The sequence below is a fragment of the Leopardus geoffroyi genome, chromosome C3 (assembly GCF_018350155.1).
Source record: "Leopardus geoffroyi isolate Oge1 chromosome C3, O.geoffroyi_Oge1_pat1.0, whole genome shotgun sequence".
Classification (NCBI taxonomy): domain Eukaryota; kingdom Metazoa; phylum Chordata; class Mammalia; order Carnivora; family Felidae; genus Leopardus; species Leopardus geoffroyi.
In genome coordinates, this window is record NC_059338.1 from 137,721,750 (window position 1) to 137,743,404 (window position 21,655).

The 21,655-nt window shown below is 39.0% G+C and overlaps 1 protein-coding gene across 1 annotated transcript in view; it reads right to left on the bottom strand.

Annotated features, from left to right (window-relative positions):
- MTFR1 (mitochondrial fission regulator 1) overlaps positions 1-16,265 on the bottom strand; it is a 63,476-nt gene extending 47,211 nt beyond the window's left edge. The window contains exon 1 of the mRNA XM_045455081.1: positions 16,143-16,265. The gene's annotated coding sequence lies outside the window, so the exon portion shown is untranslated. The remainder of the gene's footprint in view (positions 1-16,142) is intronic.
- Positions 16,266-21,655: the final 5,390 nt, after the last annotated feature.

Below are 21,655 nucleotides of genomic sequence, written 5' to 3' on the forward strand. Positions count from 1 at the left end.
TGCTACCTCTGACATCAAACGGGCCCTCACTGCCGTCTAGCATTCTAGGCAAATATTTTCTTACTCTTCCCCCTCTTCCATTCCCCAAGCAGCTTTTTTTTTTTTTTTTTTTTTTCAACGTTTATTTATTTTTGGGACAGAGAGAGACAGAGCATGAACGGGGGAGGGGCAGAGAGAGAGGGAGACACAGAATCGGAAACAGGCTCCAGGCCTATGCGGGGCTCGAACTCACGGACCGCGAGATCATGACCTGGCTGAAGTCGGACGCTCAACCGACTGCGCCACCCAGGCGCCCCCCCAAGCAGCTTTTTCAAGCATTCTCCATGCTATCCAAATCTCTCCAACCCTTCCTCCATCATTTCTCAGCAAAAATGAAGCACACTACTTCAAATAATAGAGAAATCATCTAACAGGAAATCCCTCAACATCCTGCCACTCCACATGCCATACACTTACCTACATCCACACCTATTCTGTCCCCCATTCTCTCCTGTCCCTCCTTCCACCTAAGGGCTCAGGATTACATAGATAAATCCTCTTTCCTGTCCTATGTCAGCTTCGATCACATGCCACCTTCTGGTTTCTCCCATCTGCTCTCAAACCAAAGATCCAAAACCAAGCTCCTTAATTTTCTTCCTAAATCTGCTACTCATGTGTTTCCTACCTCAGAAAATGGCACCCATATCGTCAATCATTCCTTCTTTCTCTTTCATTTTCTACAATCGAGATGTAGGTTTCCTCCTAAATAGATCAGATTCCATTTACATTGCTATTCTATTCCAATCCAGTTATCCAAAGCCTACACTATCATAAAAATCTATTAACTAGACTATTACTAGTTAATAGTCCCCCCCCCCCCCCACCAACTTTGCTCTCCCCTTCCTATTCATTCTCAATACCGAAATAAGTCCTTTATGATCTGGTCTCTGTACTTTCCTATCCTCTGTATCTTTCATACTCTACTCTTCGATCTGGTCATACAGATAATTCTAAAAACTCAACAGGCTCTCTAGACTTTTCTTTTATCCAGTATTCCACCTCCCTATAGTTTCCCTATATCAAGCTAGGTCCTACTAGTCCTTTATTTCAGCTTAGCTATCACTTCCTCCAAGAGGTTCTTCCTGATGGACCGAAGTTTTTCCTGATGGACCAGGATTAGGGTACTCCTGTAAATATTATCCTATATACCACATTAAAACAATGTACCTAAACTGCTTATCTCCACAGCACTTTAATCATCAAAAACTATCTTATTCACCACAGTGACCTCAGCACTCAGTATATGGAATATAACAGTTGCTAAGTTAATATTAAAATATTAAACGAAGGACATCTAAGACGCAAGCCAGTATCTTTTCTACATTATCTCAAATGTGAACAGATTATGTAAGCATTTTGCTTCTACTTATAGGTGAACTAGGTAATTTCAGACAAATCATCCTCCCAAGAGGATAAATAAACTGGACAAAATATAAAAATCATCTATTTGAAAGCATCAGAGAACTGTCAAGGCAGAGAAGTATATCCAAGCCAGTAGTTATTTCCTTGGGGAAAAATAAAAAATTAAAAAAATAAAAGGAACTGACTTCCAATGAAATTTACTGAGAGAAGGCACCTATAACAAGTATAAGGAATGAAAAAGTAAACATCACTATCGATCACAAAGGTGCTAAAAAATAATAATAGTAAAGGGAGAGGCGCTTGGGTGGCTCAGCTGGTTAAGCATCCAACTCTTGGTTTCAGCTCAGGTCATAATCTCACAGTTCGTGAGTTTGAGTCCCAGGTTAGGCTTCACACTGACAGCTCAGAGCCTGCTTGGGATTTTCTCTTCTCTCTCTGCCCCTCCTCTGCTCATGCTTTCTCAAATAAATAAATAAACTTTAAAAAATAATAATAAAAAGGAGGCACCTGGCTGGCTCAGTCAGTAGAGCATATGACACTTGATCTCAGGATTCTAACTTCGAGCCCCATGTTAAGTGTAGAGATTACCTGGGGCACCTGGGTGGCTCAATTGGTTGAGCATCCACCTTCAGCTCAGGTCATGATCTAGTGGTTCACAGGCTCAAGCCCCGCGTTGGGCCCTGTGCTGACAGCTCAGAGCCTGGAGCCTGCTTTGTGGATCATGTCTCCCTCTCTCTGTCCCTCCCCTGCTTGTACTCTGTTCTCTCTCTCTCTCTCTCTCAAAAATAAAAACATTAAAAAAAAAGAGTAGAGATTACTTAAAATTAAAATTTTTAAAAAAATAATAATAAAGGCAAAACAAAGCTACGTAAGAAGTTACAATGGTGGTTACCTTTCGATGGGAGTGGGTAATAGTTGGTAGAGAGCATAAAGGAGCTTTCTAGAGTGCATACAACTTTCTATTTCTTAATGTGGGCGGTGATTACATGGACATTTGCTTTGTAAGAATTTATTGAGTTATATATTCACGTTTGTGCATTTTATATTACATTCTGTGTGTGTCATACTTCAAAATAAAAAAGGCTTAAAAAAAGATGGCTAAGAATCAGACTGTATTTTGTTTTCTAGGTTCTGTACGAATACATATATAATTTAACTTCAAGAATTTTATGATGATGATATAAGCTTATAGTCTAGTCTACTCTGACATAGACTATAAGAAATAGCAAACTATTTGGGGGAGGAGGAGAACAGGTCATTGGCAGGGCAGTAGACAAGACTAAATGAAAATAGATAAATCTTGAAAACAGACTTTCTCTTCCCTCTACAAATACTATGAAAATATATAAGAGTGTACAGTTACACCAATTAAAGTTTATGGCAATCAAATCAAAGATAACACTAAGACTGCTTTCAACAAATGCAGTGTATGCTTTTGAGATAGTTATGATAAAAAAAATTCATTACCAGTAAATAGTTTCACAATAACCCTGTTAGTAATAATAGCAAAGTTGTTATTAATTTATGTTGTCATTAAATTTAAAATGCCAAAAACTTTAAAAGCTACAACAGTACACTGGAGCTTATTTTTATAAGGTCTTTGGGAACTATTCAAGAGAATGGCCATTTAATTATCTTTACAATATGAGAGAGGAGTATGACCATTTTATAGCAGAGGTGGAAGGAGTCTAAAATGATTAAAAGGACATTCTTATTCAGTTGGTTAATTTATTAGAATAAGGTTTCCTGTTCTCAGAATACTAAAAGATTAGATAAATCAATGCACCCCAATGACACTCTACATTCTAGTGCCAAACAATGATGCGAAAGAAAAATAAGGACCATGAAGTATTAAAACAACAAAAAAAACAACTTATTCAATTTGAAGTTACTGTCCTTTATTTTGAGACTATATCCTTCTTACATTTCGGTGTAAAAAAGCCTTTTCTGTTAGGATATGGGGACAGCAGATGGATGTTACTTCATTTTTTTTTTTTTTTTTTTCTAATGTCCTTACTCATCACAATGAAAAGCTGTCAATCCTATGTCAATGCCATGCCCTCCCTACTTTCTGGAAATTAAACTTGAAATTAAAATCTAGTGACCACTGCTATACTTCAGTCTGGTTGAGACTTTAAATCAGAACACTTTCCCATACTATAAAATAATGATATAGTATTTGACCCTTGGGTACAATTTAATGGCAATTATTCAGGATTAATACTCTACACTGTTCTTGCAAAATTAAATACACTGCTATATTCCCAGTGCCTAGCACAGAATCTAAAGTATAAGTCACACTTGTTTCAGTCCACAAATGAATAAATCTCATGACCTAAACTACATCTCTCAACAACCAAAAAAAAAAAAAAAAACCTGTTCAGATAAAAAGTTTAATAAGACAAATTACAACTTGATGATATTTCTTTTAAGGAAACAGATTTTATATACGAAATTACATTTCTGAAGGGCATTTTCTGTAACATTTTTAGAGGTCAACTTTCCTGATATAAAAGAGATTAGAGGGGGAGCCTGGGTGGCTCAGTTGTTAAGCGTCCAACTTTGGCTCAGGTCATGATCTCACGGTTTGTGAGTTCGAGCCCCACATCAGGCTCTGTGCTGACAGCTCAGAGCCTGAAGCCTGCTTCAGATCCTGTGTCTCCTTCTCTCTCTACCCCTCCCTGCTCGCACTCTGTCTCTCTCTCTCAAAAATAAATAAACATTAGGGGCGCCTGGGTGGCGCAGTCGGTTAAGCGTTCGACTTCAGCCAGGTCACGATCTCACGGTCCGTGAGTTCGAGCCCCGCGTCAGGCTCTGGGCTGATGGCTCAGAGCCTGGAGCCTGTTTCCGATTCTGTGTCTCCCTCTCTCTCTGCCCCTCCCCCGTTCATGCTCTGTCTCTCTCTGTCCCCCAAAAAATAAATAAACGTTGAAAAATAAATAAATAAATAAATAAACATTAAAAAATAAATAAATAAAAAATAAAAGAGATTAGAGTAGTCTTATATATTCATTTGAACTAAGAGTGTACTATTTTCATATGAGGATCTCTGAAATATAACTATAATGAATGACATAATTACATATCTTCTTCTTGAACTATTTTTATTTTAAGCACTCCCATGCAAATGAATTAAGTACTATGGCATCAATTTTATTTTATTTTGTAATATTTATTTATTTTTGAGAGGGAGAGGGAGAGAGGGAAAGAGGGAGGGAGGGACCGGGGGAGGTGCAGAGAGGGAGGGAGACAGAGGATCTAAAGCTGGCTTCAAGCAGACAGCAGAAAGCCCAATGCAGGGCTCGAACCCAGGAACTGTGAGATGATGACCTGAGCCAAAGTCAGATGCTCAACCGACTAAGCCACCCAGGCACCCCTTCTGGCATCAATTTAAAAACAATCTTTTGAAAAAACTGTTCAGGGGCACCTGGGTGGCTCAGTCAGTTAAGGGTCCAACTTCGGCTCAGGTCATGATCTCACAGTTAATGAATTCAAGCCCCGCATCAGACTCTGCTGACAGCTCAGAGCCTGGAGCCTGCTTCAGATTCTGTGCCTCCCTCTCTCTCTGCCCTTCCCCTGATTGAACTCTGTCTCTGTCTCTCAAAAATAAATGAACATTAAAAAAAATTTTTTTAATAAAAAAATTTTTTAAAGGTGATTTTCATAAGTTGTGCAATAATTACTGCCCCCTGCATATTATGTGTATAAAAAATTGCCTGAGGGGCAAAACTCAGTAAATTAGACCTTTGTAAATAAATATTATTAGTTTATAAAACTGGAAAAGGTATTTACTGAGCATTAGTGTAAGAAGAGAAAATTTAGAAGCAAACTCAATGTCCATCAACAGAATAAATTCAATATATCCAATCTAAGTTTATGGCCATTAAAACAAAAAGTTATATACAAAAAATATTCATAATAAAAATACATGAAAGAAGTTGCAAACTACCATATACCTGTGATTCCTTTCTGTGTGTGTGATTCCATTAAAAAAAAAAAAAAAGCATACAGGGGCATCTGGCTGGCTCAGTCAGTAGAGCATAGGACTCTTGATCTTGGGGCTGTAGGTTCACATCCCACATTGGATGTAGAGATTACTTAAAATCTTTTTTTACAAAGTATAGCAATAATGGTAAAATAGATATTAGTTTAAATCAACTAACTAAAAAAAAATAAAATAAGTTTTAATTTCATCCCAAGCAGTAATATCTATGCAATCAGTGCTTGTTATTTCAGGATATTTTTCCACATTCATCTTAAAAACCTTCACTATAGCGATGACTGAGTGGCTCAGTCAGTTAAGCATCTGACTCTTGGTTTCAGCTCAGGTCATGATCTCATGGTTTGTGGGTTCAAGCCCCTGCTTGGAATTCTCTCTCTGCCCCTCCGTTGCTCATGCTCTTTCTCTAATAAATAAACTTTTAAAAAATAAATAAATAAATAATTTCACTATAGGCTGTACTTCCTATCAGTACCGAAACAGACTGGGATAAAGAGATACCTTATCTTGGGGGCACCTGGGTGGCTCAGTCAGTTAAGCATCTGACTCTTGATCTGAGCTGAGGCCATGATCTCATGGTTTGTGAGTTTGAGCTCCACATTGGGCTCTGCACTGACAGTGTGAAGCCTGCTTGGAATTCTCTCTCTGCCCCTCCCCGCCCCCTCACGGTCTTAAAATAAATAGACCAAAAAAAAAAGGCCCATTAAAAAAAAAAAAAAAAAAGACACATATCTGCAACTTGCATATAACAAGTGATTACTATCCCAAATGTATATATAGTGTTTGTAAATCAACAAGTAAAAGATCAGAAGCCTAATGGAAAAATAGGAAAAGGACATGAGTAAGCATTTTATAAGTGGAAATACAAATGGACAATCAACATGAAAAAATGTTAATGACCCAATAATCAAATAAACCTTAACTAAAATATCTCTTTTTCCCTATCAAATTGGCAAAGATGAAAAAGGAGACAACCCAATATTGGCAGAGGCATAGGTTGTCCAATATGTCTGATGGGCAACCTGACAATATGTACATACTAGCAATTTCACTTCTAAAAATTTATTCTATAGAAATAATCTGATACTGACAAAATTCTGAATAGAAAAGCTGCCCTAAGTATTGTAATAGTTTAAAAAACTGGAAAAGAAACCAAAACATCTAACAAAAGAGAGTTATTTAAACACACAAAAGTACCTCATGCATACCTTGAAATACTAAGCAGACATAAAAAGATGAATTTTAAGTCCCGTGAGCTGGACTCTTGGCAACAGGAGGCTCCTCACCCTCTCCCACCCTTGCAGTGTGCATTCCAATTGCTTCCCCCCCTCCCAGAAGTTGCCCTAAAGACAAAGCCTTGAGATAGTGACACGGTGTTAAGACCATCTGAGGAGTATATGTGATTGAACCCAGTTAAGGCCCCTATATGAAACTTTTAAGATTTGGCAGGCAGGTGTGGAGATCTGTCCTGCGGCTTCTCAAGATAAGCCTAGTGAGTTCCCTTGTTTATTAAACCTGCTACCTACAAATCCAGAACGGCTTGCCTCTTTCTTCAAGTCTCTCCCAGCCGTCCAAGAACCGTATCAGGTTTCAGAACAACCAGGAAGCTTCTAAGGAGCTTGTGAACCAACAATCACAAAATAGTCCATTTAAAATTTATTTCTAGGGGCGCCTGGGTGGCGCAGTCGGTTAAGCGTCCGACTTCAGCCAGGTCACGATCTCGCGGTCCGGGAGTTCGAGCCCCGCGTCGGGCTCTGGGCTGATGGCTCGGAGCCTGGAGCCTGTTTCCGATTCTGTGTCTCCCTCTCTCTCTGCCCCTCCCCCGTTCATGCTCTGTCTCTCTCTGTCCCAAAAATAAATAAACGTTGAAAAAAAAAATTTAAAAAAAAAAAATAAATAAAAAAAATAAAATTTATTTCTAACTCCTTACAAATGTAAAAACCACTCCTAGCTCACATACAAAAACAGGCCTCAGGCCAGTTTATGCTATTGGGCCATAATTTGCCAACCTCTTATCTAGGACTTAGGCTAAAACTTGAGGCTAAAATCCTTAAATGGTGGGATTACAGTGACATTTTATGTTTTTTATCTAAACTGTGTAATTTAGAGGTGCCTGGGTGTCTCAGAGGGTTAAGTGTCTGACTTCAGCTCAGGTCATAGTCTCACGGTTCGTGGATTCAAGCCCCACATCGGGCTCTGTGCTGACACTGCAGGGAGAGAGGGAGACAGAATCCAAAGCAGGCTCCAGACTCTGAGCTGTCAGCACAGAGCCCGACATGGGGCTCAAACCCACAAGTCGTGAGATTACGACCTGAGCTGAAGTTGGACACTTAACCAACTGAGCCACCCAGGCGCCCCAAAATAAATAAACTTTAAAAAATAATAATAATAAACTGTGTATTTGTATAAATGGTACACAATCAAACAAAAGAATAGCTGAGTAACTGACAGTAATTAACATTTCAAAGAGCACCTAAATATATAAAGCAAATATTAACAGATATATAAAAGGAGAAATTGTACAGTAACACAACAGTAGGGGACTTTAACACCCATTTACATCAATAGATCAGTCAGACAGCAAATCAATGAGGAAACAGTAAATGACACATTAAGCCAGATGGACTTAACAGATACATAGAGTATTCCATCCATAAACAGAATTCATATTATTTTCAAGTGTCTATGGAACATTTTCCAGAACACCACATTAAGCCACAAAATTTCTCTCAAATATAAGGAGACTGAAATCATATCAAGCATCTTTTCTAACCACAACAGTATGAAACACGAAATCAATTACAAGAAAAAAAAGTAGAAAAAACCACAAACATACGGAGGCTAAACAACATGGTACTGAACAACCAATGGGTCAAAGAGAAATCAAAAAATACATTGTGATGAATGAGAATGAAAACAAAATATTCCAAAATATATGGGGCAAAGAAAAAGCAGTTCTAAGAGGCAAGTTTATAGCAATATAGGCCTATCTCAGGAAACAAGAAAAATCTCAAATAAACAATATAATCTTACACCTAAAGGAAATAAAATAAGGAAAAACAAAGCCCATGGTAGAAAAAAAATACAGCTGACTCTTGAAGAACATGGGTTTGAACAGTGCACGTCTACTTTTATGTGGATTTTTTTTCAATATGTCCAGCACAGTATTGTATATGTATTTCCTCTTATAAATGTTTTTAAGTGTTTATTTACTTTTTGAGTGAGAAAGACAGAGTACAAGCATGGGAGGGGCAGAGAGAGGGAGACACAGAATTTGAAGCAGGCTCCAGGCTCCAACCTGTCAGGACAGAACCTGATGCGGGACTCGAACCCACAAGCCATGAAATCATGACCTGAGCTGAAGTCAGATGCTTAACCAACTGAGAGACTCAGGTGCCAGGTGCCCCTCTCTTATAATTTTCTTAACAACACTTTCTTTTTCTAGTTTGGTAGTTACGTTTTTGGGAAATCAAAAGTTATAGGGAGATTTCCAACTGCATGAAGGGATGTCAGGACTTCAACTGCCCCCCTTTGTTCAAGAGTCAACTGTAAAAACAAATGAAATATATAAAAATAAAATAACAACAGAAAAGATTAATGAAACTCAGAGCTATTTTTTTACAAGATAAACAAAATTGATAAAGCCTTGGCCACATTAATCAAGAAAAAATGAGGAAGATGTCAAAGAAATATAATCAGAAAGAAAGAGAAGTTACAACCAATACCATAGAAATACAAAGGATTATGAGATTACTAGAACAATTATAGGCTGTCAAACTGCACAACCTAGAAGAAATGGATAAATTCCTAGAAACATACACTCTTCTAAGACTAACTCAGGAAAAAATAGAAAATCTGAACAGACTGATTACTATTCATTTGAACTGGCAATCAAAAAACTCCAAACAAACAAAAGCCCAACACCGGATGACTTCACAAGTGAACTCTACCCAACATTTAAAAAGTTAATACCTATCCTTCTGAAACAATTCTAAAAAATAAAACAGAAAGAAAAACTTCCAAATTCATTCTTCAAGTCCAGCACTGCCTTGTTATCAAAACTACAAAAAAAAAAAAAAAACTCAGGCCAATATGCCTTAGGAACACAGGTGCAAAAATTGTCAACAAAGTATTAGCAAAAACGAGATTCAACAATACATTAAAAGGATCGTACACCATGATCAAGTGGGATTTATTCAGGGGATACAAGAATGGTTCAACAGCTACAAATTAATGAGTGCAGCACACCACATTAACAAAATGAAAGATAAAAATCATATGATCACCTCAACAGATGCAGAAAAACCATTTGATAAAAATCAACATTCATCATGATAAAAAAAAAACTCAACAGAATGGTTATAAAGGGAATATACCTCAACATAATGAAGGCCATATATTATAATCCCACAACTAACATCATACTTAACAGTGAAAATCTGGAAGCTTTTCCTCTAATGTGAGGAACAAGACAAGGATGCCTATGCCAGCCTTTTATTCAACACAGTACTGCAAATCCTAGCCACAACAATCAGAAAAGAAACAGAAGACACCCAAGTTGGTAAGGAAGAAATAAAAAACGGTCACTATTTGCAGATGACTTGATATTACATATTGAATACCCTAAAGACTCCACCAAAAAACTATTACAACTAATAAATGAATTCAGTAAAGATGCAGGATGCAAAATTAATATACAGAAATCTGTTGGCTTTCCAGACATGAATACAAATTATTAGAAAGATAAATTAATAATCCCTTTTACAATTGCATTAAAAAGAAGAATATACCTAGGAATAAATTTAACCAAGGAGTGAAAGAGCTGTGCTTAGAAAAACTAGAAGACACTGATAAAAGGAAACTGAAGGTGACACAAATAAATGGAAAGATACACTATGCTCATGGGTTGGACGCATTAATATTGTTACAATGTCTCTATTACCCAAAGCAATCTATAAATTCAACGCAATCCCTATCAAAATTCCAATAGAATTTTTCATACAAGAACAAATAATCCTAAAATTTCTATAGAACCACAAATGATCTTCCAATTGCCAAAGCAATCTTGAGAAAGAACAAAGCAGAGGGGCTCCTGGGTGGCTCAGTCGGTTGAGCATCTGACTTCAGCTCAGGTCATAATCCTGCGGTTCATGGGTTTGAGCTCCGCGTTGGGCTCTGTGCTGACAGCTCAGAGCCTGGAGTCTGCTTCGGATTCTGTGTCTCCCTCTCTCTCTCAAAAAAAGAATGTTAATAAAAACTATTTAAAAAAAAAAAAAGGAACAAAGCTGGAGATTTCATGCTCCCAGATTTCAAACTATACTACAAAGCTATAAAAGTCAAAACAGATGATATTGGCATAAAAACAGACAAAAAGATCAATGGAACAGAATAGACAGCTTAGAAATAAGCCATACACGGTCAATCAATCTACAACAAAAGAGGCAAGAAAATAAAATGGGGAAGAGACAGTTTCTTCAATAAACAGCATTGGGAAAACTGGACAGCTGCATGCAAAAGAATGAAACCGGACCACTTTCTTACACCATATACAAAAATAAGCTCAAAACAGAATAAAGGTCTTAAATGTAAGACCTGAAACCATAAAGCTCCTAAAAGAAAACAGGCAGTAAACTTAGACATCAGTCTTAACAGTATTTTTTGGCACAGCTATCTGTCTCCTCAGGCAAAGGCAACAGAAGCAAAAACAAATAATTGGAACTACGTCAAACTAAAAAGCTTTTGCAAAGCAAAGGAAACTATTAAAGGTAATCTGTAGAATGGGAGTAGGTACCTGCAAATGATGTAACTGATAAAGGAGTTAATGTCCAAAATATATACATAAAACCCCACACCAAAAAACCATAATCTGATTAAAAAATGGACAGAGGACCTGAATAGATATTTTTCCAAAGAAGTCATATAGTTGACCAATAGACATATGAAAAGATGCTCAACATCACTAATCATCAGGGAAATGCAAATCAAAGCAACAATATCAACCTTACACCAGTCAGAATAGCTAGCATCAAGATAAGAAATAGCAAGTGTTGGCAAGAATGCAGAGAAAAAGTAACCCTCATGCACTGTTGGTGGGAATGTAAATTGGTGCAGCCACTGTGGCAAACAGTACAGAGGTTCCTCAAAAAATTAAAAATAGAATTACCATATGATCCAGTTTGGGCCCCAAATTGGGTGTAGAGATTACTTAACATATTAAAGGGCATCTGGGTGGCTCCCTTGGTTAAGTGTCTGGCTCTTGGCCTTGGCTCAGGTCTTGATCTCACCTTTTGTCAGTTTGAGCCCCACACTGGGCTCTGCACTGACAGCGCAAACCTGCTTGGAATTCTCTCTCTGCCCCTTCCCCATTATTTGTTTTTGTGTATTTTGTGTCCTTAACAAATCAATTTCTGTCTATACCATGATCATGCAGATATTCTCCTGTATCTTTTTCAGAAAGTTTTGTTTCATGTTGGGTATTTAGCTTTAGATACACCAGAAATGCATGTTTATGATTAGCATGAAGTTGGTTGTTTTCCATATGGATATTCAGTTGCCTCAGCACAGTATACTGGAAGGACATCAGAATCTAATTCAGAATACTTTGCTTTGTACCACTGTTCTATTTAATTACAGCTTTGTATTAAGTTTTGATATCCAGCAGTGTAAGTTCTCTGCCTTTGTTTTTCTTCAGAATGTTATTGCTTCTGGTCTTATACATTCCCATATAAATTACAGAATCATCTCTCAATTGCCATAAAACCAAACCTACACTTAATGGGAATCACAGTAAATTTAAAGATAAATTTGGGGAGAACTGACACCATAACAATACTCAAACTCCCAATTTACCTTCATTTGAGTCTACTTTAATTTTTATCACATTTTGTAGTTTTCCATGTAGAGGCTTTGCAAATATTTAAATTTATTCTTCAATATTAGGAGCTTTCTTAAAGCTACTGCAAGTTTTATGGTTTGTATAACTTTACTATCTAATTTGCAACATGTACTAATTAGTTCTAATAGTTAAAGTATATTTTCAAATTTTTGTGACAACCGTATCAGCTGTTTCCAAATTTTGAACCTCCTTGTCTTTTTCCTGGCTTTACTGAACTGTTCAGAAGTGTTGATAGCAGTCATTTTTGTCTCATTTCTTAACTCATGGAGGGAAATAAATATTTCGTCATTAAGCATAACGATACTGTAACTTTTATGTAAATCCTCTTCATCAGATCAAAAGTTCCCTTTTAATCTGAGCATGCCTGAGTGGTTTTAGCATAAGTGGATACTGAATTGTATCAAATGCTTTTCTTTACTTATTGGGGTGGTAAAGTTATTTTTCTCGTGTGCGTGTGTGTGTGTAATTTTGTTCTTAAATTTACACTGGCCTCGTAAAACAAGGAATGTTTTATCTCTTTTCTGTAAGATTTTATACTATAAAATTTTAAACAAAATATTACTGATCATAAAAAAAGACATGAAACAACAGGTGTTGGGAAGAATGTGGAGAAAAGGGAACCCTTGTACACTATTGGTGGTAATGTAAATCTGTACAGCCACTAAGGAAAAGAGTATGAAAGTTCCTTAAAAAATTAAAAATAGAAATACCATATCATGCAGCAATTCTACTTCTGGGTATTTATCTGAACAAATGAGAACACTAATTCAAAAAGATATATACACCCCTAAGTTCATTACAGCATTATTTACAATAGCCAAACTGTGGAAGCAATCTAAGTGTCCACTGATAAAAATGAATGGATAAAGCTGTGGTATGTATATACAGTGGAATATTGCTCAACCATAAAAAGAATGACATTTTGCCGTTTTCAACCAAATGGATGAACTTAGAGGGTATGCTAAGTGAAATAAGTCAAAGAATGTATCATTTCACTTGTATGTGGAATCTAAAACAAAACAAAACAAAAAACAAGCAAAGCAAAACAGAGACACATAGACTGAGAACAAATTGGGGGTTGCCAGAGAAAGAGGTGAAATAAGGAAGTCAAGAGGTACAAACTTCCAGTTATAAAATTAGTCATGGGGATGTAAAGTACACCATAGGGAATACAGTCAATAAAACCACGATAACTTTGTATGGTGACAGATAGTAACTAAACTTACTTGGTGATCATTTTGTAATACATATAAATATCAAATCACCATGTTGTACACCTAAAACTAATATAATATTGTATATCAACTACAGTTCAATAAGAAAAATTTTTAAAAACTGTCTAGGAAAATAAACTTGTGGAAACTGACATTTACCAGCACTTCAGAACCAAACTATCTTTCCATCCCCCCTTTTCAGGCTATTTTTTTTCCTATTTCCTGCTTTATATCCATAAATTCAAGTTATCCCCATCTTTTTCCTATATATTCACCGGGTCAAGTCACTAATCTTTTCACATCTCAGGTGAAGCTGTCCATGATAGTGCCACCTCACTCTTCCTAAGGGATGGTTGCAATCAGTGAGTCACTGTTTTGCTCAAGTTCAAACTCCTTAAACTTGGCACTCAAATTACTTCACATGTGAGCCTAACTTTACCTTCTAGACTTCCTACAGTAGGAATCCTAAACTTCAATTTAACTGGTCTAACCTGCTGTCCTCTGAAAAAGTCCTGCTGTCTCTAGTTCCTTAGTCCTCTAACGTTATTTGAATAAAGATGTTGTCTTAGAAACAGTATAAGATTGAAGGGTGCCTGGGTGGCTCAGTTGGTTGAGCATCCGACTTTGGCTCAGGTCATGATCTTGCGGTTCATGAGTTCGAGACCCACATCTGGCTCTCTGCTGTCAGAGCCCGCATCAGATCCTCTGTCCCCCTCTCTCTGTGCCCCCCACCCTTGGGTACTCTCTCCCTCAAAAATAAATAAACATTAAAAAAAAAGATAGCATAAGATTGAGAAGATAAAAGATATAAAGTATTCAATATAAATATCCAGTACGTGCTAAATGCCAAAGGAGGTAGAGACTACTCATTGAAGTATATTTTCCCTAGTTTCTTTTCCCCTTTAACTGGCCATATACTATAGAAATTTTAAACACTTGTATTTATTGATCTGTATTTACATACTTCGATTTTAAAATCAATTGCAGGGGTGCCTGGGTGGCTCAGTCAGTTAAGCGTCCAACTTCAGCTGAGGTCATGACCTCAAGGTTTGTGAGTTTGAGCCCCAGGGCAGGCTCTGTGCTGACAGTTCAGAGCCTGGAGCCTGCTTCAGATTCTGTGTCTCATTCTCTCTCTGCCCCTCCCCCACTTGTGCTCTCTGCCTCTCAAAAATAAATAAATGTTCAAAAAAAATTTTTTTAATCAATTGCATTAACCCTTTACCATTTGAAACAAAAATACCTATTTTACTGTTATACTCAAATTCCAGGGTTTTTTTCTTCCCTTACGTATTTACATTTACATCATGCAGTTACATTTATTCCACAATTCGTATTCAATTATGGTTAAAAGAGCAAGAATTTGACACTGACCAGGGTTAACATCCTAAACCACAGGCCCCTCTGCCCTCCCCCTTATTTACATCGGTGTGACCTTGGCCAAGTTGCTTAGCGTCTCTTTTCTCTCATCTGTAAAATGGGATAATACCTACTTCACATGGCTGTTGTAAAAATTAAATGAATAGGTGGAAACAATTTCACAGTGCTTCATACATACCAAGTGCCATATAAATAGAAATTATCAATATTAACATTACTGCTCAAAAGCAATAATGTTACTGCCAAGACTACACTGGTTGGTACCTTTGTTTTCAGTGATTTTGAAAACCTGAGCTTAGGGTAGTGAAAGTGCTCTGTCGGAGAACTGACCACATTCTTGCAGTGCAAACTAAATTTCCGCTGTCTACACCTTAAAGTGTGCCTTGTTTTACTCAACCCCTCTAGAAAGCAATTGATTAGAAAATACTATAATTATTGACCATGACAAAGCTGAAGAAATTTCTAAGAGAAATTAAATGTCTGGGATTTACTTGGGGGGGGGGGGGTGGCAAGCCGATCATGTGTTGACAATTGTTACAATTGGGTGATGGGTTCGCCAAGTTCGTTATACTAACCTCTCGTCCTGTGTATTTAAAGACTTCTAAAATAAAGGGTGTTTTTAAGTGTCAAAGGATGATTTTTCTTTGGGGCTTAACGCAAATCTTGTTACGGTCAGGAAGCTACATTGGGAAGTTCTGGGAGGCGAAAAGTGAAACAGCAACACAAGCCAGGTGAGGCTGGTTAAACCTCCCAGGCCGAACAGCAGGCGTGCTCCTCCTCCCAGAATCCCCGAGGTCCGGCCCGGAGGTGCACCCGCGAGTCCGACCGGTCTAGACTCAGGAAAAAGTGCAACGCCCAAGGGAACCACCGCAAAGGGCGGCCTTCCAGGGACCGGCGGCTGGCGCTCTCACTGTAGACCCCGAAGGATGCACCAGGAGCGGAAGGGAGGGGGCAGATGCGCGTGGGTGAGTCCCAGCCTTCAGGACAAAGTCGGCCGACTTCCCTCCGGAGCGCCAGTGCTCCCGCCCCACCAGCGCCCTCAGCCACCCCGGCAGCCCGAGAACGTCTCCGCCTCTCTTCAGCCGCGGCGCAGACACCCAACCGGCCCATGGAGCCCGCGGTTCTCCTCGAATGCCCGAACCCACGGCTCCTTCAGCTCCTACTCTGTTACTAGGGCTTCCCACCGCCCTCAGGCCTGCAGACGCTTCCTCGACTCCACGCCAACCGCTTTCCCGAGTCCCTAGCCCCCACTTACCTCGGCCGCGAGGCAGCCAGGAGCCTTCTTGAGCTTCCCCTGCTTCCAGCTTGGCTACCCCGGGCGTTACTGCCAATCACCCAATCTCCGCCCCGAGTCCGGACCAGACTGACCAATCAGCTGCTTCCTCCGGCCCAGAGGCGGGTAGGCAGAACAGGGAGGGGAAGAGAAACTACCGCCCCACGCGCCTGCAGCCACCTTTCACAATCAGTGTGCGCATGCGTGGAGCTTGCAGGGAAGCGGGCGCTATCGCGTGGACCTAGCTTTGTTTGTGTCTTCACTGCTCTGTCCTGGAAAGTACTTTGCTAGTAAACCCCATTCTGTAAATGTGTAGCAAGATCCACATTCTGAATGTAGCCGTAAATGCGTATCACCTGGAAAGAAGGTGGGAGTCTTAAGCCCTTGTTAACCTGACTTATGTTGAGCCCTTTTATCCCACGCTTGGGACTTGTATTTACCTGGCAGATCTAACCACGTGAGCTTCATATCTGGGGTGTGTTTGTGTTTAGGGGGGTTGAGGGCGCGGGGTATACAAAGAGCATGGATGAAGATTTTACTGTCTTCAGTTACACCATCTGTTTAGTCTGATTCATGGGGACACATGCTTTTTAACAGTTGAATATTCTGTGACACTACATTTCAAATAATTCTGCCATGAAATTATCATTACATTGTAGCTAAGAATAAATTCAGCATGGTAACGTGTGTAGGCCCCGTAAGAAATTCATATGTAGAGTAAAAATCTTGTTTCTGTATGGCCTTTCAAAAGGCTGTTGCTGATTGGCTGTCTCTCTCACCCTCCCTCTGTAATAGATTCCACAGGTCACTGGGCAGGCACCAGAGCTATGATGGTTTTAGCCCTGGTGCCCAAGTCTCTTCCTGGCCAGGGCTTCCCAACTTCAGCAAGGGTGTTAATTCGTTTAGTCAACAAGGGCTTGTTGGGGGCCCATTATGACAGTACAAAGTCTTTAAAAGCCTTGAACCATGCCCTTGGTGAGCCTACAGGCTAACAGAAAGATAGAAACACAAACTTTTTTAGCCTAATGCTATAATGGAGGAATGTAGGGAGCCTGGGAGACCTGCCTAAGCCAGCTCAGGGGCTCAAGAAACACATTCCAGAGGTGCACTTCAGCTGAGGCTTGATGAAAGTTGATGCTCCTGAGCTAAAGGAGTGGAGGCAAAGGATACTGGTGTTTCTGGCAAAGTTTAATTGTTTCTTGTGAGATCTTTAAAGGGTAGATTTACTGAGAATCTAATAAAGTTTGTGCTCAGGCCCCTTGACTTGGACCAGCCCTTTCTAAGACCCAAGGAGGGACGCTAGCGCTGAGTTCACATGGTTATCTGTTGTTTTCTACTCTGTAATAAGATGTCTTAAAGAACCCTTCAAATAGAGACTGGTTAAGACCTACCTTTTCTCCGTTCCAGCTCCCTTCTCTTCACACTTCTCTGCATGCTATGTGCCCATTAGTGACCTGGGCATTTGGGGGATCTGCATGAGGGGAGGACTTGAGCTAGGCTACCTCTGTGATAAGTTATTGCTAACTTTCACGGTGTTGTAATGTAGCCATATTATATGCCATCTCCCTGACAAAGGGCCTATGATTGTGTCTCATGGCACCTGGCACCAGAAGTATGTGGCTGGTGGAGGAGAAAGGATGCAAAATGTGCTGAGCCAGAAAGTAGAGGAAAATCTTCCAGTCATCACACTTGAAATTATGAGCAGGTTGTTTCACTTTTTGCTTTTAATAAACTTTATTTTAGAATAATTTTAGATTTACAGAAAAATTGCAAAGATAGTTAAGAAGTCCCTACCCCTCACCCAGTTTCCCCTAATGCTAACATTTTATGTTAGCATGATGCATGTATAAAATTAAGGAGCCAACATTGGTACCTCATTATTTACTACACTCCAGGCTTTATTCAGGTTTTATGTCCTTTTTCTGTTCCAGGATCCAATCCAAGATGCTACTTTGCATTCAGTCATCATACCTTCTTACTTAGACTCCTGGTCTGTGACGGTTTCTCCATTTTTCCTTGTTTTTCAGAATCTTGATATGGCTATGACAGTTTTGAGGAGTGTGGTCAGATATTGTATACAATTTACCTTGATTTGAATTGGTCTTCTGTTTTTCTCAGAATTAGACTGGGGTTATAAGGTTTGGGGGAAATACCACACGTTGAGATGCCCTTCTCATCACATCATATCTGAGGGTACATGATATTAGCATGATTTATTTCTGCTGATGTTAACTGTGATCACCTGACCAGGTTAGTATTTACTAGTTTCTCCACTGTAAAGTTGCATTTTTTACCTTCTTTCCATATTCTCTTCTTTGGAAGCAAGTCACTAAATCCTACCCACCCTGAAGGGTCATAAGAGATTAAGCTTCATCTCCTGGAGTGGAATAGCTATGTAATTTAGAGTTCTTCTCTAAGTAAGATTTATTATTTATTTGTACTCAATCATTTGTTTATAAAGAGTCATGTATATTTATATTTTGTTTATATTTTATATTATGATTTTTATTTTTTGCTCAAATTGTTCCAGCTTTAGCCACTGGGAGCTCTTTTCAGCTGTGGTTTTTTTGGTTTTTGGTCATCTTCTGTTTTCTTGAACTATAAAAGGCTCCAAGCTGATCTTGTATTTTTCCTGCCCCAGCATTAGAGTCAGCCATTTCTCCAAGGAGCACTGGAATGATACTTAGAAACCAAGATCTGGGCACTGGGTATACTTGTGGCTACTGGGGTGTCATTGAATCTAACCTCGCTTAGTGGACAGAGCTAGGAAATATATTACCTCCTTGTTGTTTTTGTTTGTTTTAATTTTTTTTAATGTTTATTTATGTTTGAGAGACAGAGTGTGAACAGGCAAGGGGTAGAGAGAGGGAGACACGGAAGCCAAAGCAGGCTCCAGGCTCCGAGCTGTCAGCACAGAGCCCAACGAGGGGCTCGAACTCACGAACCATGAGATCATGGCCTGAGCCTAAGTTGGATGCTTAACTGACTGAACCACCCAGGCTCCCCACCTCCTTGTTTTTTAATTCTTTATTTACATCTCTGTGATAAGTAACCTCTAAAATGGCCCCCAGTGATCCCTGCCTCCTGATATTCACACCCTTGTGTAATCCCCTCTTGATGAGGGTGGGTTTGACCTAGAGTCCTCCTTCTAATGAATAGAATACAAGACAGATAGGGTGGCAATTCCAAGATTAGGCTAAAAAAGAGTGTGGCTTCCATCTTGCTTGCTTTCTATTGGTCTTTCTTTTACTGTCTCTGAGAGAAGCCAACTGCCATATTGTGAGCTGCTTTATGGAGAGGCCTATGTGGCAAGAAACTGAGCGAGGCCTCTGGCCATCAGCCAGCAAGAAACTGAGGCCCTCTTTTCATCACCCTTGAGAAACTGAATCCTGCTAATAGCCATGTGAGTGAATTTGGTAAAAGATCCTTTCCCAGTTGAGCCTTGAGATGACTGGAGCCCCACTGACACCTTGATTGCAACCTTGTGAGAGACCCTGAGCTAGAGACCCTAAACTAAGCCACACTTGGATTCTGCATGCAAAGAAACTATGAGATAATAAATGATTATTGTGTTAAACTGCTAAGTTTTGAAGTGATTTGTTTGAAAGCAATAAATAATACAATTTCTATCTCAGCAAGATTGAGGGTTCTTAAATTTCACGTTAGGGCATATGTCCAGGCCCCTTCCCAGAATCTTAGATAATTATTTTGCATAGCTAAGTTCAGAAACTAATGTAGAAAGTTACAGGACAATCTATTTGGGGATTTTAGAAGAAAATGGACTTTTCTTTTTAGTGTGTCTGATCCTGGAGTTCTTTACCCAAATAAATGCCTCAACTTCCTGGGCAAAATCCAGAATAACTTAAACTTTGTCTGGCAGATTGGTTGATTGATTGATTGATTGATTGAATAGAGGAGAAAGAATCGGTGCTCTCTCTTACTCACTGTGCAGACTTGAAAAAGTCCCTTGACCTTTCTATGCCTTCAGATTCCTAACAGATTAAAGGATTATAATGCCATTGTTTAGGCAGAGATTTATCCATTATTAAGTGTGTTTTCAGCCAGAGAAAGGTGACCAGGGCTAGTTGTGGGCCAGATTCCTTGGAGAAATTTAACAAGAGGTCAGATTCCCATTTGTTCACATTGGTAGATGGTGAGACTGACTTCTCTTGTAGAAGGAATGTGGGCTTCCAAGTGAGACAGACCCATCTTCAAAATATCCTCTGCCACTTATCAGCTGTGTGGCCCTGGGCAAGTTAGTCAGCCTCCCTAGGTCTCAATTTCCTGACCCGCACAGTGGGAAAGGAAAATAGCCACCTGACAGAGTGGCCCTGAGGACCAATTGTGTAATTGTAAAATACTAAGGGTAATGTCTGGTTTATCACAAGGGCCCAATAAATGATACCCCTGAATGACAGTCAGCTGTGTGTTTGTGATCCGGTGACTAGTAAAGTAGGGGACAGACAAATGTCAAAATATATCCATCAGCCTATCTCATATTAGGTCTAATGACAATCCCATTTGGTGAGATAGGTTGAATAATCTGCAAGTTTTAAACAGTATCTTCCCTGAAAATCGAGACTCTCTCTAGTTCTGCATTTTCTCTAGCTCTGATTGCCTGTCTATAGAAAATAAAACACATTGAAATGTGCCTTAGAAGGTTCTGAGTTAGAATCCAGAAAAACCTAACTGGCAAAAGACCATTGGGTAGGACAGTGAAGTGCCCATGTAAGGGGCATTTTAAGACAAAGTAAGGCTGTATGTGTCATTTATTAGCTAGCTGGTCACCTTGAAGCACATTTGTAAAGAAAAGCAAGTTGAATGCTTGTTTCTTAATATTTACCAGTTTTCAGAATAATTATCACACATCAACTATTTTGTTACCCTGAAATATAATACATACAAGAAAGGCAGGTTCAATGCTTGGTTTGATTCTCATCATTACCAGTTTTCAGAAAAATGAGTTGGTTCCTTCAAATTCTCTGAAAGTGACGAGTGATGTTTCTTTTTTTTAATTTTTTCTAGTATCAGTAAGCACTCAAGAATTTTACCATTACAAATTAGCTCTTATCAGATCTTTTCTGGAGAGCAGGTTTTTATACAGAGAAGTGGGACTAAATGTACATTTATGAAACATCTTCTAGACAGTGGGCTAGGTGTTCTCACACTATTTAATTGTAGATTTCTATAGCAGTCGTGGAAGGCAGGTTCTATGATCTGTTTTTTAGAGGAGATTGATGTCCTCATAGCCAGGTGATTAGTACAAAGTCATAGAGCCAGCATGTGGTCAAAGTTGATTTGTTTGACCCAAATGGCACCATGTAGCTTTTCTGAATGAGGTCCTACAGACACTGAGTCACTGGGTAAGGCTTATTGGTAACTTTACCAGTCTCCTGTCTTACTTCTTACAATGTATCCTCCTCAGATGTAACTGTTTGGTGACCCCAAGTTTATCACTCTACTATTTGCAAAAGAAATTCCTTGAAACTACAAAA